Source organism: Leucopleurus acutus (assembly GCF_964270905.1).
Source record: "Leucopleurus acutus genome assembly, chromosome: 9".
NCBI lineage: Eukaryota > Metazoa > Chordata > Mammalia > Artiodactyla > Delphinidae > Leucopleurus > Leucopleurus acutus.
The window spans coordinates 87,383,035-87,402,233 of NC_139144.1; the positions used below are offsets into that span (position 1 = coordinate 87,383,035).

At 43.5% G+C, this 19,199-nt stretch overlaps 1 long non-coding RNA gene across 3 annotated transcripts in view; it reads right to left on the reverse strand.

Moving 5' to 3' along the window:
* LOC309966089 overlaps nt 1–19,199 on the reverse strand; it is a 198,599-nt gene that overhangs the window by 90,827 nt on the left and 88,573 nt on the right. The gene's annotated exons all lie outside the window — the stretch shown is intronic.

Consider the following 19,199-nt stretch of genomic DNA (forward strand, 5'->3'; position numbering starts at 1 on the left):
CAAAGCCTATGGATTCATTTCCCATGAAAAATATGTCATCAGACAGCTGGACACTTGCTCCATCCAGCTTGACCAACATACTCACATTTCTTTGGTCAATAAATACTTCCTGAAATCCCAGGTGTGGGTACCATACAGGCAGATGAAGCCAAATTAACAGCAGATGGTTGGGTGAGCATGTCAGAGCAATCACAGTCCAGATGCCAGTGGCCTCCAATATTCTCTCTCCAGACAAGTGTTCTCCTATCTCCTCCACTACCACCATCCTAGTCGAAGCTGCTATCGTTCATTTCCTGGACAAACACAAAACACTTCTTGCTATTTTCCCAGCTTCCGCTTCCTCCCTTCCAATCTATTATCCACAAAGTGTCCAGAGTAAACATTTAAAAATAGAAAACAGGTCATGGCTCAGCCCTACTTCGACTCCTTTAATGCTCTGCATGGGTCTGATGATAAATACCCGAGAGCTGACTCTCAAGCCTTGGTCTGGCCCAGCTCACCCCTCCAGCCTCCTCTGTGCACACTCTTCCCATCTCCCTCACATTTCAGCCACACTGGTCTCCTTTTACTCTCTTAAATGCACAGATCCCTCAACACTTCAGAGATTTTGCACACCTTGTTTCCTCTGGCTAGAAACGAATGCACATACTCTGCACCTTCCCCACAAAGCACATACGTGCCTAGTCATCTGCAGCTCCTAGCTCATATGTCACAGGACCCCAGACTAGGACGTTCCCTTATCTTAAGCTCCCATAGCATCTTGATCTTCTCCGTTGTAGCACTTACTACCGTTTATAATTACACATTTATGTGATTATTTAATTTACGTTTATGTCTCTCACTAGACTGTAAGATGCTCCATAAAGGTGAGTACTGTGCTCATTTTATTAGCATGTTCCACAACAGTGGACACTCAAGAGATATTTTCATGAATGAATGATGGCTTTGGACCGTTAGAACCTGCTGCATCCATCGCCAAAACAGGGATCGTTTTGCCAGGCAGACCATATGGCTTTCCTGAATGGGCTCCATCCTCCCTGATGTGTCCTGCCCCTGGGGGGGTCAATAATTAGATGGGCACGGTCTAACTCACTTCCGTAACTTTACTGTTTCCTAGCCTTCCGTAGCCAAAATAAATCTTAAGATACTAAAAGAGAAACGGCACAAAGTTCAAGATACATTTGAGTAGCACCTCTGCAGACAGGACTTGTAGCAGTGGGCTACTCAGAAACACTATAAGCAAAAAGGAAAACATAAATTGCGGCCAAAGGAAACCCTTGCTGAGACCACACTGGAAAACAAATAAATATACATGCACGCATGTGCACAAGCACCCAAAGCAGTGGTCCTCGGAGGGGGGCGTGAAAGGCTTTGAGTTTGCTGTGGGATGCCTCCACGACTACGGGGCCGACAGCAGCAAAGTGTGCAGCTCTCTGAAGGAGGCTCCACACACGGCACCTCCTCCTGTCCCTGGGGCCTGACTCTGCACATGTGGCACACAGGAGACCTGGTGTGTACTGACTGTGTCATTCTCCCATTTATCTTACAAATCAACAACTAATCGACATTTCCTAACTCGCTGCACAGAATGTTTTAAATGGCTCACAGCTGTGGTTTACACTTTAAAGATGTTCTAACATTGCAGTCCTCTTATGTAATGAGAATGAGAACAAAACCGAACAAAACAGTGCCCTTGACTCTACATTCACATCTAGTCATCGGGGGCTAGAAAGGGCCAACTTCACTCACTCATTCAACAAACAGCATGCACCTGAATAAGCCAGGCATGGTTCTAGGTGCTGTGGACACAGAATGAACAAGACAAAACCCCTGCTTCTCAAGGAGGTAACGTTCTAGGAGGAGACAAACAGTGAACATATGTTAAGTACAGGTATACCTTGGAGACAGTGCAGGTCTGGTTCCAGACCTCAATAAAGCAAGTCACACACATTTTTGGTTTCCCAGTGAATACAGAAGTTATGCTTACACTAGACTGTAGTCTATTAAGTGTGCAATAGCATTATGTCTAAAAAAAACAACAACATACCTACTTTAATTTAAAAATTCTTTATTGCAATAAAATGCTAACCATCATCTCACACAGAGTTGCCAGAAACATTCAATTTGTAAAAAGACAACCTTTGCAAAGCACAATAAAGCAAAATGCAATAAAGCAAAGTACAATCAAATGAGGTATGCTTGTAAAATGTAAAATATGTTGGGGGGGGTGTTAAATTTTAAATAGGATGGTCAAGGAACGCCTCACTGAGAAACTGACACATGAACAAAGACCATGACTCTTTTGGAAAAGAGTCATGTAGACATCTTGGGAAAGACAGTTCCAGACAGAGGATCAGCAAGTGCAAAGGCCCTGAGACAGAAGTGTGGCCTGTATGACCTGCGGCATGCATGGGAGACAGTAGTAGGATGTGGGGTCAGAGAGGTAAACAGTGACCTTGTTAGGGTACCCAAAGGCCTTTGGCTTTTATTTTGAGGGCCCTGCAATGCAACAGAGGTGTTTGGGGCAGAGGCAAACATGATCTGGCTACTGCGTTGAGAACAGACTGAAGCAGGAGCAAGGGAGGGAGCAGCAAGATCAGTTATTAAGCTTCTGAAACAGCCCAGGCAGGAAATTACAGGGGCTTGGACTGGAGTGCAGCAGTGCCACACAGCAGTGCTGCTAAAAAGCTGACAGATTCTTCATGAAACTTTAAGACAATACCCTAGGATTAGCTCTAACTCATTTAATGGCTGATTTTAGCAGTCAATCTTTTTATCACTAAAGGGTTTTTTTTTTCAATGATTACTTTTATAAAAGAAAACTTAGTGGATTTTTAGCTATGAAGAAGTAATATATGATAATCACAGACAGTGGAAAAGACCGAACAGGCAAAAACATCGTCACATCACATTACAAAATAATTGAATATTCAAGTACTTGTGACACTGGTCACCACTATGTATTAGCATTTTTCGTTTACTCTGAAAATAAAAGGCTCCTCGAAGTGAAGAGAAAGATCATTGAATACATGTGGCCATGGGAGTTAATGACTATTTAACATGAAGATTTTCCACTTGAAGATCTGTTGATGTACAGCAGGATAAACACCAAACACAAGTATTCTTCTTAAAATCAGGCTTAGGCCAACATGGTCCAACGCTGACATTTGTCAGCTGTGCCCGTTTGAGCTTAGCCCAGAAGGGGCACATCACTGAGGAAGCTACGCTTTTCTGCACAGACTTTTCCCCTGAGAAACCCATGATGATAACATGATGTAAAAAATGGACATGACGAATTCTAAAAAAACATTTTTAAGTATTCTTTTTATTCTCTGCTCTGTTGGTTAATGGGGTGGGGGGGAGGTAGGGGGAGATCACAGCTCGTAACTGTTGTCATGGAAACAATTCCACTCTAGGGCAGGGAAGCAGCTCTTCACTTGCTATCCAAGCCATGGGGCACGTCATCTGTGCAGTACACAGAACCCCGTCCTCCCCTAAACAGGATTTGCTGTTTAGTCAACCGTGACAAACAAAATTAAACTCTGATTCTCAACATTTAATACTTTGGGCGGATATGCCTTATTTGTTCAGCTTTTCTCAAAGTGTGCTAAGACAGGTAAATCGCTCATGGTGAATCAGGTACTGTCATCACCCACTAGAGCAGTCCTTCTCAAACTTCAGTGTGCACAGGAATTGCCAGGGGGTCTGTTAAAATGCAGATTCTGATTCAGAAGCACTGGGTTGGGGCTTGAGACTCTGCATTTCTAGTAGGCTCCCTGGTGATGCTGCTGCCACCGGTCTATGGACCACCATTTGAGTACACAGTGGTAGAATATTTATTATCCTCCCTCCTTCCCCTCTCCCTACTATTCCCTCGATAAGTACCACTGACGGAGACTGAAACTACTGCACTGAAGACTAACTGTTTTCTTACTCTTACATTAAAAATAAGAATTTGCCCTCCACGGCGTAGGACACTTAAATCCCAGCAATAAGCAAACAGTCTCTTCTGGGGCATCCTCAGCTAACTGATTAGATCTGAAACTTCTACTTGAGCAACCACATATGGTTTTCTTTTTATTCTCCCTCTTCTTCACTCATCCTTTCCCCACATGGAAGAATGGTTCGCACAGAGGATCACAGCTATAGGGTAAGCTCCTGGCTTCAGCACTAGGTGAGGGTGTGAAAGAACCAAAATTACTGAACCTTTTCCATCTCGTCCTTTTTTTGTAAAGAGGATAATCCACAGACAACCATGGCACCGGCTTGGAAAAGTACAGAATTTTTATCAAGGGGTTAAGAGTGGTTGACGAATGATTGCTTACAGGTACCGACATTACCGGCTGCCATCAACAAACAGGCTTTGAGAATCTCTCTCTAGGACCCACCCAAACCCTGCACTTTCAGACACAGGGGTCTCACATTACACACATGGCCAAATCTCTCATTCAGAACATAACTGATATTTTCAAATTACAGTTAATTCATGTGAAAATGTAACCTGAGCTTTAACATGCCTCTCTCAACCCTTAACTTCTAAGCTATTTTAGTTCAATCCTAATTAATTTTTATTAACATTTCACAGGTACGTATTTCTTTCTTAGTTTGCTTCTAAAGTAAAAGATAATAGTTTTAAGATTGTAAAGAAAAATACTGTTCCTCCAGGACAAGGATCCCCGGCATATGTGTGAGAAAGGTCTACTTTTTGTTTCTCTAAAGCCATAAGATGACCAAAAGGAAATGCTGTGGTGGGGAAGAAGCGGGGGAGACGCTGGACTAACACCTCTGATTGCTTCCTGCCCTCTGGGATCCTGTGAAACCACAGAGGGAGGAACCTGGCAGAAACAGGCCGACAGACAAGAGAGTACAGCAGCAACAGCTGCTTTGGAGATCTGTGAGATCAATCTAGGCAATCACAATCAATTGTCTGTAGATTCTAAAAGGACCAACTGGAATTATCATTGGGTTATATTAAGGAAACAAACTATTAACCAAAACCTATTAAGAAGGACAAAGGTATACACAGCCTGGGGCAAGATTTAAAGAAGCAAAACACCACTTACACATAAAGGCAGGTGGCAAAGAGGAGGCAGGCTCATTCTGGGCTGCTCCTGCGGCTTGAACTCAAAGGTAAAACAGAAAAGGAGACAGACTTGGCACAATACAAGGAAACACTTTCTAACAAAATACAGTTCTCAGCCAGAGAACAATTTTTCTTTCTTTTTTTTTTTTTGCAAAGCGGTGAGCTGCCATCACTGCTGAGACAGCCTCATCCTGCTACCCTGCTCCTCCCCAGCATCAAGCACCACAGCTATGCCAGGCTGCATGCCGCTCCCCAAACGTGGTTTCACGACTCTCACACAAGTACCATGCCTGGGATGCCTTTTCATTTCTAGGCCACCCCTTCAGGCTTGAAATCTCAGCTTCCACATAACCTCTGTGAATCGTATGCTGTCTCTCTTCCTCCAAACAGGCTGAGAGCGGGCCCCTCACCCAGGTAACCTCACACGCCTCCTCCCTGCACATCCTCATCCAGTTGTACATACTTTTAGACTGGGAGGCCCCTGAGGGAGGGGTCATGAGTACTTACCTGTGTATCTGCAGTGCCTGCCATAGTGACCTGGACACAGCATCAGCTGGAAGGTGAAGGAAGGAAGAGGAGAGGAGGGAAGTGAAGAGAAAGAAGATGATGCCTAAATTTTCACATCTTTGGGCTTCCCTGGTGGCGCAGTGGTTGAGAGTCCGCCTGCCGATGCAGGGGACACGGGTTCGTGCCCCGGTCAGGGAAGATCCCACGTGCCGTGGAGCGCCTGGGCCCGTGAGCCATGGCCACTGAGCCTGCGCGTCCAGAGCCTGTGCTCCGCAACGGGAGAGGCCACAACAGTGAGAGGCCGGCGTACCGCAAAAAAAAAAAAAAAAAAAAAAAAAAATCACATCTTATGCACATTGCAGAAGGAATTCTGACATTGGGAGAGAAGTTAATTTGAATGAACATTTTCTACACAGAAAGACATGAATTACTGTGGCTTTAAGGTTTATCATTTTAGGTATGTTTTGATCTAATTATTAATAGCTGTTTAGAAACAGTCCCAATATTTTGCTTTTATTTATGTATCTAAATACACATATTTACTATGCTATTTAATAATACAAATAATTTTCCCAAAAGTTTAAAAAATATTTTTAAAAAATCTTCCATAGTTACCGGGAAGCCTGCAGAAAATGCGCCCATGGCATTTTCCTCAAGTTTGGAATAAGTATATCACTAAAGCAAGTACAGCGCCACTACTGCCAAAAGACCCCAGCAATACTTTGTAAGCCTTTATGCTGAAACTCTGCATACCAGAAACAGAACTCTGTCTTCAAACTTTTCCTGATTCATGCAAGGCTTTACCAGCAGTTCTTGCTTTCCTAAGCATCTACACCCGATTAATCTGCTCTGCACACCACCAGTGGCAATTCTCAAAACACGACGAGCATGTGAAGGGCCATTCTGATGGCCTCGGGGAGTGACAGGGCAGTGACGGGCAGGTGAATACATCTGGGAACTACAGAACCATTGCTAATGACCATGATTACTCTTTGGGAGGATTTCTATAAACCGCACCAGCACCCTTCCCAAAGAACAGATGACGACAGGTGAACCCACACCTGAGACCAGAAAACTGTCTGCCAGAGCCTGGCTCTGCATCAGCGCCAACGTCTTCCCCCGACAGATGACTATGAACACGTTGCCACCCTTGCCTTCCGCACAGCCCGCTTCCTTAAGTCCCACCTTCTTTCCCATGCTGCTGCCCTGGGTGGCAACAGAACGGGTCTGGGCTCTGTGGGCACCCACCTGGCCAATTCCCGCGGCTATGGGGCAAGGCTGAGGAGGATGCTGACCTCCTCGCAGTGGGTGGCGGGTTATCTGCATATGAACTGCTGCCCTGTTTCCTTTTTACAGAGGGAGGCACGGTAAACTGTCTCCATGAGAACGTTAGTCTAGGAGTGAATGAAGTCTTTTTATTTATTTATTTATTTATTTATGGCTGCGTCAGGTCTTCATTGCAGTGCGCAGGCTTTCTCTAGTTGCGGTGAACGTGGGCTACTTTTCATTGCGGTGCGCGGGCATCTCATTGCGGTGGCTTTTGTTGCGGAGCACAGGCTCTAGGCACACGGGCTTCAGTAGTTGCGGCGCCATGGGCTCAGTAGTTGTGGCTCACGGGCTCTAGAGCACAGGCTCAGTAGTTGTGGTGCATGGGCTTAGCTGCTCCGTGGCATGTGGGATCTTCCCGGACCAGGGATCGAATCCGTGTCCCCTGCATTGGCAGGTGGATTCTCAACCACTGCACCACCAGGGAAGTCTCTAGGAGTGAATGAAGTCTTTATTGCACTTCATGAGACTTAAAAAAATAGCTTTGAGATATATATGTATTTCAGAGGACAGCAGAAGTGTTCTGGCCTAACATCAAGTCATACTATCGATAAACTTATATTAGCATATCTTTTTACCAAAAAAAATGCTAGATTTGTAAAATGGAAAAGGGCAGGATGGTGCAACAGACTGGCCAGATGCAGCTTTGATCATATTGATTTCTTTTCAGCCTACAGGTTTTACAGTGGCAGTAAGAGGTGGCCTGGGCTGAGTGACAGAGGACACGGATATGCTTCAAGGTGAAAAATGCCCGTGCAGAGCCCTGAGCACAGCAACACCCGAGCAGGGCGGCTGCCCCAGGAGCGACCAGCAAACATGCTGAGGAACAGGATGTCTGGTGGTTACTCTTGATCTGAGGCTGTTTGTCAATAGAGTAGAATTTTCAAAACAAAACCTTTTTTATTTTTAATTTTGCCAGTTCCTCCCTATATCTGAGCAAACCAGTGGGGAAATAAAGTGGCAAAATTCAAAGTGGATTTTTGCGGCCCGCCCCCTGCTCCAACTCCTCAGCCGGCCACGAGGGAGAAGGATGCTTCTTTCAGGAAGACCCACCTGGACCCTGACTGAAGGGCAAAGGCCCCCCAAATATCAGTCTCCCATCCTGACACCTGGTCAGGTCATTAGGAAGAATCTGCCCAATACCTACTATCCCCACAATAAACCTGGGTTCCATAGTCCAACAAGGAAATGGAGGGAAAGGGGCCGTTACTGAGAGCTGGCTACATCCCACACAGTTTCACATTCACCTTTTATTTATTTATTAAAAGTTTGTTTGTTTATGTATGTATGTATGTGTGTATGTATGTGTGGCTGTGTCAGGTCTTAGCTGCAGTATGAGGGATCTTTGGTTGCAGCGCCCAGGCTTCTCTCTAGTTGTGGCGTGCAGGCTTGAGGGTGTGTGGGCTCTGTAGTTTGTGGCACGTGGGCTCTCTAGTTGAGGCGCGCAGGCTCAGTAGTTGTGGCACGCAGGCTTAGTTGCCCTGCAGCATGTGGGATCTTAGTTCTCTGACCAGGGATCGAACCCGAGTCCCCTGCATTGGAAGGCAGATTCTTTTCCACTGGACCACCAGAGAAGTCCCCATGTTCACCTTTAGAACAACCCATGGGTAGATTTAAATGGACGGGAGGTGTGAGTATGTAGGCTCAGAAAGGTTAAGTAACTTTCTAAGCTTAGCTCCCACCAAGGAGATTTCCCAAGGCCTGAGAGGCCTCTTGCCACCCTCTCCCAGGATGCCTCCTCCAGGGTAGGCCCCGAAACAGGCCCCCTCTCACACTCAGAAAGAGAACACACCTGCTCTAATGACAGGACTTAACTAGGACAATAGGACTGAAGGCTAAACAGGCTAACAATAAAAACATGAACCAAGCCAGGAATAACTGAAGGTCTCGCAGACCACATGTCCCGATGTGGCGCACTTCACAGGAACGGGAAAACAAGCCCCTCTCTGCAGTGCTGTGCGGAAAAACCCCTCACCAGTCTCCCCAGGATACAGACAAGAGACAGCCTGCAGGAGGACCTGGGATATGCCCCAGTGCAAAGGCAGGGGGCCTCTATCCCTGGTTACAAGAACTAACAGAAAATTCCAGGACATTTCTAGAGGGCCTTGCCCCAGACCCTGAAACTCGGGATCCATGCAGGGAGCCCTACAGTTCATCATCTTACGCTGCATGTTGCCTTCCTGGGCTTGGGAGAAAGCTGCACAAGTGCAATACCAAGGGACAAATAAAGACCCAAACTTTAGCGAACAAACAAGCAGGAAGGGGGCGGGGGGCGGGGTGGAAGTTCCCTGGAGTCGGGGAAAGGAGAGAGAGAAAAGCATTTTTAAAAGAATTAAAATATTTGTTTCTCTAGAATTGAGAATGAAGAGAAATGACCAGAAAGCACTGGTGAGCGGAGGAAGAAGGTGACACCACGGTCTCAAGCCAGAACAGAGAGTTCACGTAAGCCCGGGTGTGCGCTTGCCTCCATTCCCGCCCGCCCACGGCTCCCGGGGCAAACGAATTCTTGGCTGTGCAGGTATGTGTGGGAGGCCTGATTTATTTTCCAACCACTAGAGCTTTGCCCAGAACTACTTAATCATAATTTTTCAAGGTCATACATTCAAATATGATGTTACTACCTCACAAAACAAGTAACTCTAGGGTCTGTGGAGTAGGAGGGGGGGAAGGAAGGAATTAACCATCCTCACTGGAACTATCTTCTTATCCACTCTTACTGCGTATCTCTCATATGTTCTCAGAAAACCAACCAACTGCCAAAACACATAGCTAAAAGAAATAACAGCTAACTTTAATATAATGCTTACACTCTATGGCAAGCACAATTCTAAATGCTCTGTATATATTAACTTATTTGACCCTCAACAATTCTTTGAGGTGGGTACTATCGTCGTTATTAGCCCTATTTATAGCTGCATCCAGAGGGTAAGTGACTTGCCCGGCTACCGACAGCAGGGCACCCTGTGCACCTGCCCTATGCTATACTCCTCCCTTCTCTGTGTTCGGCTCTCTGGCACCCCCAAAAGGCAAAATTATAACAAGAGCTCTGTTCCATTATGGGATATCTAACTGATTTTCCCTGCGCAGTAGGGCTTTCTTTAAGCTCCTTTTCTGGGAGGAATACTATCAGAGCCAGTCCCCACCTTTAACCCTGCTGCTCAAAAAAGCCATATAAGCCGGAAAAGTCCCAGAGCTCAAACCACAACTCCCCTTACACGCTGCCTGATTAGAAGCAGTTCGAAGCAAAGCTTTGATCCCTGTTAAAATGTAAAAGCTCTGGGAGGTGTACTCTTTATGCTGTTATCAGTTTGTAGTGAAAGTTGCACTGTTATCTTTTTAATGGTAAGTTTAATGATAAGAACTTCAGGTGGTTTCCAGGCATCCAATCCACCTGTCCAGTTTGGACCTGTTCACTGCTGGGTGCCTAGAACTCTCCAGGACCTGGCACGTTAACAGTTGTTCAATATACCAGCGTGGGTGAACAACTGAACAAATGAATGGCTATAACTCTTGCAGAGGTCAGTTTTAGGGCACATTTATGATGCAGGTAGGTCTTAAAGTGGAAGCCAGGTTGGGCAAAGTATCACTGGAAAGGTCTAAAGAACAAGTAAATCACTGTCTCACAGTAATGACTTTGAAAGAAACCCCAGGCATATATAAATATATGAAAAGGATCTCTCTTTGAATTTATTGAGAATGGATTATATTTTTAAATGTATATAGAGCTAATTTATTAATGAAGAAGGTAATCTAAGAGGATAGTGATATCTACATCATCTTTCTCTACAATTACACTTTCCCAAAAGATGTGGTGCCCTAGAACAACATCTCTTCTCCTTAATATTCTCATACCCAAGTCCTGTATGTGTTCTCAAGGGCCTCCACAAATGTCTTTTATTCCAGGAACCCTTCCCTGTGCTCCTGGCAAGAAGAGGTCATCCCCTGCTTTCTACTCAAAGTTACTTTGTTCTTTCTTTTGTGTACATAAATGCACTTCCTGAATTGTTGTATTTTTCTCACCTGCACTACCTGGCTGTCCCCAACTCTATCTCCATATTCCACAGGGAACCAAACATTTTTCCTAACATAATCAGCATCCAGTCGACATCAGACTAATGTTTTTAAAAAGACTCTACTATGGAAACCCTCCAAGGATACACCACCATCTGTTTCTAGTGTTCAAATACATTTTAGATATTTTAAAAACTGTAATTTTTTTTTAATGACACTGAAATGGTTTATACGCAAGCTTCTCACCGACTGCGGACACACAGCATCACGTGTCAAAGATCCTATCTGGGAGATGCAGGCGATCCCTGTGGTAGGCTCCCCTGCCACCTCCACGTGCACATGTGGACTTCTTGTAAGTGTGACACTGGGAAGGGAAGCTGTAGCTCCACCCGGTCGTGTGAAAAATACTGTGTGCACAGTCTGCTCGCTCTCAAGAGGTTGTTCAAGTAAGCACATGAATACAGACCGCACCCCAGTGTCGGCTGCCATTAAATGCAGGTGAGGCACAGGGGGCATCTGGTCGGCCTTGCTTTCATCGCAGTAGAAAGTCCTTTGTGATAATACCCTACTTGAGAGAGGGTAAATATTTATTCTAAGAATTAGATGTTTCCTGTATGACTTTAGATTTATGATAAGGAATGTGACCTGTTGTTTCCATACGTTTAGTTACAGGGTTACGATTTTGAAACAAATATTCCCTACCTTAGATTGGTTGAATTGAAAAACATCCTGGGATCCCAAGGCAAGTTATTTAAAAACAAAACAAAAACAAAAAACTCTTGTTACAATTTGCAAGTAATTATCTGTGAGAACAGATTTTTTTTTAAAATATGATGCATTTAAAGCAAAGTATATAAGTTTATTAAACACAGCTGATCATGTGAATACAGCTATTATTATACAATTATCAACACCAGACTTTTTAGTGTTTCGCTATATCTTAAGAGCTTCATTGCTCTTGCTGACTCTTCAGTAAACATTATAAATGTAAACTCCAAAAAAATTTATAGTACTAGGAAATGTCACTTTATCTGTTTTCTTTTTTTTAATTTTTTTTTTTTTTTGCGGTGCGCGGGCCTCTCACTGTTGTGGCCTCTCCCGTTGCGGAGCACAGGCTCCGGACGCGCAGGCTCAGCGGCCATGGCTCACGGGCCCAGCCGCTCCGCGGCATGTGGGATCCTCCCGGACCGGGGCACGAACCCGTGTCCCCTGCATCGGCAGGTGGACTCTCAACCACTGCGCCACCGGGGAAGCCCACACTTTATCTGTTTTATATGGTAGAGTTTCATTTCATTTGATGAAAGGATTCCCTGCCCCCGCAAAAGTTGGAAAACGTCTGTTAGTTTTTCTCAAATCCCAGTCTAGGGAGCGGCTGCAGCAGACCTGGATGAGCTTTTTTACCTGGGCTCTTTTCTCAGTAGTTCCCTTCGGATAGGCATGAAGTGAGCTGAGAATATGGCAAGGGGTGGGGAAGCAGGGCGGGAGCGGGGAGGGGGGATAAAAAGGAAACCACTGATCTAATCAACACATAACTGTCTTCATAGAATTTTTGGTCAAATGCTTCAGTAAAATCAAGACAAAACAAGTCAACAACGTACCCTTAATATGTGAACGTTTTCACAGAAGGAAACAAAGTTAGTTTTATATTATTTGTCCTTTAGTGAACTCATACTGGACCTACTAATACCATATACTTTTCAAAACGTTCACACATCATCTATTGAACTCTATGTTTCGTTGGTGATCAATAGCCAGAGCATGCATTTGGCCTCCAGAACCTCTTGCTTTATTTAAAATTTGGAAAAAGGTTGTTCTTCTCCTGTCTTCAATCCCTTTTAAATTCTGTATGATTTGTCAACAGTTAGTAAACACTGAGGTCTTCTGAGATATTTGCAAGCTCCTTCAGCAAACTAGAGAGTTTGAGAACCACTAATTTATAACAGTCATCACTGGCTATCTCCTCCACACTGAGCTACACTTCCCAAGACACTGCTGCAGTTCTGTACACTTTACAATTTCAGCATCATTTTTCTTGCTGGAAAAGATTGGAAGTAAAGCAGCAGTCAGTAAGATCACAGACTTTTTTTTACACAGAAGGATACTTTGGAATGTAACTACTCTACTACACTGATTTTTCTTAAGATAAGGAAATACATTTAAGAAACATACCCAAGAGGAAACAGTCATTGGCAAAGTGAGAACTCAGCATCCACCTTCCACAGTTTAGTAATCAAAGATCTAAGTTCACATTCAGATTCTTCTACTCACTAGCTGCAGGCGTCTTGGTCAAACCCCATAAGCCACAATTTACTTAGATATTAAAATGGGAATTATATCTTCCAGGGTTGTTAGGTATATTAAAATGAAGATACTTAATGGTCTTCTGGAAAAGCATCTGACTCCAAGTAAGTACACAATAAATGTTAGCAGTTGTAAACACATTTTTTTTGGCTAGAGTTTTAGAACAAAAGAGAATTCTCCAGGTATGGGGTAGACTACTCTGGAAAACCTTTGCATTCTTAAACTGGGGACAAAAGGAATTAGGTGCTAGAATATTCCCCAGTGCTATGGGTATGAAGGTTGTGGCCTTGTGGTCTTGAAAAAGGGATGAAAAAACCGTTGGGGATGATTTCTCCAAAACTGGGAGAGGAAAGGGTTAGGGTCCATGAAGGGCAGAGCCCTGACCCATTCACACGCCCACAACCTTCATACCCATAACCCTGGGGGATTCTAGCACCTTGATTTCCTATTTAAACAGTAGAAGAAATGGAGAGCATTTGAAGGTGGGGGAAAGAAAGGTGACTGGCCAGGAGAGACCAGCCCCTTCCTGGCCACAGGTCAGTGGAACCTCATTACTTTATATAAGATACATCAGCCACCTGCCAATTCCAAAGAAGTGCCTGTCCTCAAATGCAGTTTCTGCTAAACACATTTCTATACAGAAATCTCTCATCTATTGTATAGCTCTAGAGCAGATGGGTTTAACATCCTCTCTTGCACCCCCAGTGGCAGTGCAGCACCCCCTCCAGCTCCTGCAGGTTCTCCTTGGAGCAGCAGAGCTAAGCAGGGGTTGAGGAAAAGGAGAGGGGTGAACCACGCAGCTCTTTAGGGACAGTCACCAAGTTAATTTCTTCTTCTCCACATCCATGGGTAATATGCCCAATGTAGCACCATAAAATACCAAAGCTACAGTACTAGCGAAGTTGCTGCCAAGCTATTTTATCATTTCCAACATTCCTGGTAGTAACTACCACACCTGAACCAAAAAGAATAGGCCATCTGAGAACACACATAGGCACTTGGCAAGTTTCTAAGAAAACTATTTGCAGATCAGTAGGGATATCCATCTCCAATCTCAGTCTTCGACCAGAAAGTTCTACTGCACAACAATAGTTTTTGAAAAGACACACCTTTTAAAATATTTATCTACCACTCTAGACTCCAGCTCCACCCATTCAAGCCCTACCCATTCTTTTACTTTCTGCACAATTGCCACCTTTTGTATCGAAACTTTCCATAAACCATATCCATTCTTCTCGGGGAGAAAGGAGTGAACTCCCACGGTGCTCTGTCTCTAATGTCCCAATAGCACCATCGTTTTCTACCTGCATGGCTTTATTTCCTCTTTAAGCACAATGGACATAGGACCTGTATGGTTCTGACTTTCTTCTAGTGCCCAGCATCTTGCACATACACCATGCGTGTATGTATATATGTGTGTATGTCTTGGGAGGACACGTGGACACACACCAAGATTTACTGAGCAGCTACTACGTCCCAGGCACTGTGTTTTACCTACACCATTGGTTTTTATCTGAACAACATCTCTATCAAGTAGTCCTTATCAGCCCCAGCTTGCAGATGAAAAAACTGAAATTCAGAGAGGTTAAGGCTTGGCCAAAATCACAGAGCTGAGTTTCAAACCCAGGTCTGATTGATTCTAAAAGCCCATGCACTTATAAAGTTAATATCCAACAAGCATTCAGTAAATCACTTAATGAAAAGCATTTCTATGCAGGGTATTGTGCTGAGAACTACTGAGAATCAAGATGCTTTAAGTTCAGCAACTGTAAGTAACTATACTACAAAGTAGTAAGTAACAAGGCCAAGAAAAGGGTTTACATAAACATTAAGGATGTTCAGAGGAGTGTGAGACCACTGTTTTTGGAGGTGGAGCAGGTAAGTGGAGAGGGCTGGGGGGAGAATTAAGATAATCATGAAGAATATGGCAGACCTGAAACCTGGATTTAGACAAGCAGAGATGAGAGGTAATAGTATGTCAAAGAGGAAATGAGCTCACCCTAATATTCTTCCTATAGCAGGAAAGTGGACTAACAAATTACATTCAGTAAGATTGTATCCTTGACGGCAAAGACAATGTCATATACTTGTTTTTTTCTGTAATATTCATTCTGGAAACATTTAATAACTATTTAGTGATGGAGAAAGGACAGGAAAAGGGATAAGGGGTGTGGGGTTTGTACTATTCCTTAGAATATTTAATTAACTCAGACACACTGTCCCACATGCAGTCTGGTTTTATAATACATATTAATTAAATCCTATTCCAGTCATTAACAATCTTTCACTAAGTTGTATATGTTTTCTACCCGATCATAAGTCTTTATGGGTACTTCATATTCACAATGACTAGCCCAAATCACTGTTATCAGTTTTACTCCCAAAACTAAGCACAAATGTATTTTAATCTATTTATCTGTACATCAAAGAATTTTTCTTTGGAAAATAGCCTAATACTTAAAAAAAGGTAAAAATTAACAAAAGGTACCCATCTACCTAAAAGAGAAAAGAGGAGCCATCTACATGCAAAGCAACATAATAGAATTACAAAGCCAAACTTAAAGGTAGCATCTGCTTCTAAAGGATATGTTGGCAGAGAAAATTAACCAGTTGTATTATTGCCTTAAGCAATGAAAACCTGTTTCATTTCCTTCTTGTCTTTTTGAAAAGACAACATGTCACAGTCAGACTTTTTAAAATAACAGCATCCATTCTTGTGACAAATGTTTGCCAAGGGGGGCAGGGAGGAAGGAAAGGAATAAGAAGGAAAAGAAAGTGGAAAAGAGATAGGAAACAGTAAGACGCCATCTGCTGGCAAAAGGGAGAAAAAAAGGGAGAGAAATTTGAGAGCACCACTGATTAGTGTGTTTGAAAAAATGTCAAATGAGTTTTCCAGTCATCCTCATGAAACAATGAAACAGAAAATGTTACTATGAAAATATGTGGAATATTTTTTTTTACTGTTGTAAAGTTCATGTCCTAAAAATTCACTGTTACTACTAAAACAAATTATAAAGACCACGATTCCTCGAGTGCAGACAGAACTACACCCGAAACTATTTTAGGCATCAGAGGAGTATTAACACTGAATGAACTAGAAATACCCCAATGATATATTTCAGCTTTTCCAGGCAGAGTCAGCTAAGGGATGATTTCTTTGGTTAGAAGCAGTCATCTAAATTTTAAGCACACCTGTAACAGCAGAAGACTACAGATTACTAAAGGATGATCATTCTCTACAAATAGGATGTTGAACATTATTCACCACTGATTACAAGCTAGCTAAGCAATATATCAATTACCCATTCTATGCTACAAAAAGGTATAACAAATTATAAGAAGTAAAAGCTCAGTGGCTGTGAATAAAATTAAAACTAAACGATAAGTCTCAGAGCTGAGGAGAAAGGAGAAAGGGAAAGAGGGGTTTACCCGCATGTACACCTTTAAGAAATTGTAACAAACTGGTTTTCTTTTCTTTTTTCAATTAACCTGGCCACCACACACACATACACACACACACACACACACACACACACACACACACACACCCTCTACCCGTTTCCATTTCAAATACACACACACACACATACACACCCTCTACCTGTTTCCATTTCAAATACACACACACACACACACACACACACACATACACCCTCTACCTGTTTCCATTTCAAATACACAGACACACACATACACACCCTCTACCTGTTTCTATTTCAAATACACCCATACTCCCAGCTGAAATAAGACATCTCAGCTTGACAGGCAGTTTCTTTCAATACCCCAATTTTTGGTATGCGGCATTTCTTAGCATTTAAGAAGTACTACTATGTATTTGTATATGGAGCATCTGAAGGCCAGCTACACACCAAAGGACGAAAGTACCCAGTGGACATCACTGTGGTTTTAGAGCTGGAGCATGCTGTCCGTAAGTTCTCATTTCACAATACTTGGGGTTTGTTAGTTCACTACACTGATAACTTTAGGCATTTAACCTTCAAAAATACATGGTTTCCATTGATTTGTCTATATACTCTTTGATTGTTTTGCATTAAACAGAATTTAAGAGATATTTTGGGGACTTCCCTGGTGGCGCAGTGCTTAGGAGACCGCCTGCCAATGCAGGGGACACGGGTTTGAGCCCTGGTCCGGGAAGATGCCACATGCCGCGGAGCAACTAAGCCCGTGTGCCACAACTACTGAGCCTACGCTCTAGAGCCATGAGCCACAACTATTGAGCCCGCGTGCCACAACTACTGAGCCCGTGTGCCACAACTATACTGAAGCCGGTGCGCCTAGAGTCCGTGCTCCGCAACAAGAGAAGCCCTCACACCGCAATGAATAGTAGCCCCCGCTCGCGTCAACTAGTGCACAGCAATGAAGACCCAATGCAGCCAAATATAAATAAATAAAGTTATTTTTAAAAAAGATATTTTGTTACCGGATCATGGTATTTTTTGTTTTTGATTGTGGTCTTAAACTCTGTGTACAGAGGCTACAACAGCTCAAAAACAGTGGACAAAGAGTCATATTACAGGGAACATAATGTCTTTTTACCTCATGTCATGGTAACTATGCTACTCCTTGAAGCAGTTATGTCAGTTTCTAACCGAATGTAGTGCTGTGTTAGTATAAATGGATGTCAGCTTGAGGGCTTAGGATCACTAACACTTTTCCTATTGAAATTATTTAATTATTGACAATTTTTTTTTAGAGATTTTTTTGATGGGGACCATATTTTAAAGTCTTTATTGAATTTGTTACAATATTGTTTCTGTTTTATGTTTTGGTTTTTTGGCCTCGAGGCATGTGGGGTCTTAGCTCCCCAACCAGGGACTGAACCCACACCCCCTGCACTGGAAGGTGAGTCTTAACCACTGAACAACTTTTTTTTTTTTTTTTTGCGGTACGCGGGCCTCTCACTGTTGTGGCCTCTCCCGCTGCGGAGCGCAGGCTCCGGACGCGTAGACCCAGCAGCCACGGCTCACACGCCTAGCCGCTCCGCGGCATGTGGGATCCTCTCGGACCGGGGCACGAACCCGCGTCCCCTGCATCGGCAGGCGGACTCTCAACCACTGCGCCACCAGGGAAGCCCTGGACAACTTTTAAGAATTTATCCTACGACGATTTTTCAGAACAAATGACCCACATAATGTTGAGGCCGACTTATAAAACACCTTGGAGGGAAAAAAAGTAAATGTGGGTGGACCCTAATATATTTTAACAAAAGAAAAATGCACTAAGGTTTGATGATCTATGCAACTGCCATGGTTTAATAATGATACCTTAAAGCACCAGAGTCCTCTGAAGTGCTCTAATGGAGGACACCAAAAAGGGTTAAGGACATGGTAGCAGTGACATAAATCTACAGAAAAGAGCCTTCATTAGGGGAGGACACACGGTGTGGTGCAGGGAGTACTGAGCAAGCAGTCAGAAAATCCTGATTCTTATTCTCAGTCCCATCACCAGCCACGGGATTTCCACCCCTGCCTCCCAGTCGCCTCGGCTGACAAAGGGAGATTAGTCCTTCCAGCCCCACCTGCCAGTTTCTATCAGCCCTATTAGCCAATAAAACAAGCACACACTCAAAACCCAAAACCCATACCTATTACTGAGAATAGGATGCTAGACAGTGTCACCTCTAAAGATGATTGAGGACCATTAAATCATATATTAGCAAGAAAAAATGGGCTCAGCTCAAACTACTATTCTAAATTTAGGGTGTATCGATCCATGGATGTCTTCATATTTTTGCCACTTATTTCTGCATCCACAAAAGTTAAATAGTGGTGTCTTCCTGCACTTGTCTCTTTATACACGTTCCAAAGTTTCTCTAGGGTATATTCCTGTAAGTGGAAAGGCTAGATATGGGGTTTGCCCAGATTTAACCTTACTGTCACGCCTTGGTCTATGTCTCTGGTCCAGAATGGCTTCTTGCATTGGAATCTACTCTTAATTCCAATCCCTGTTG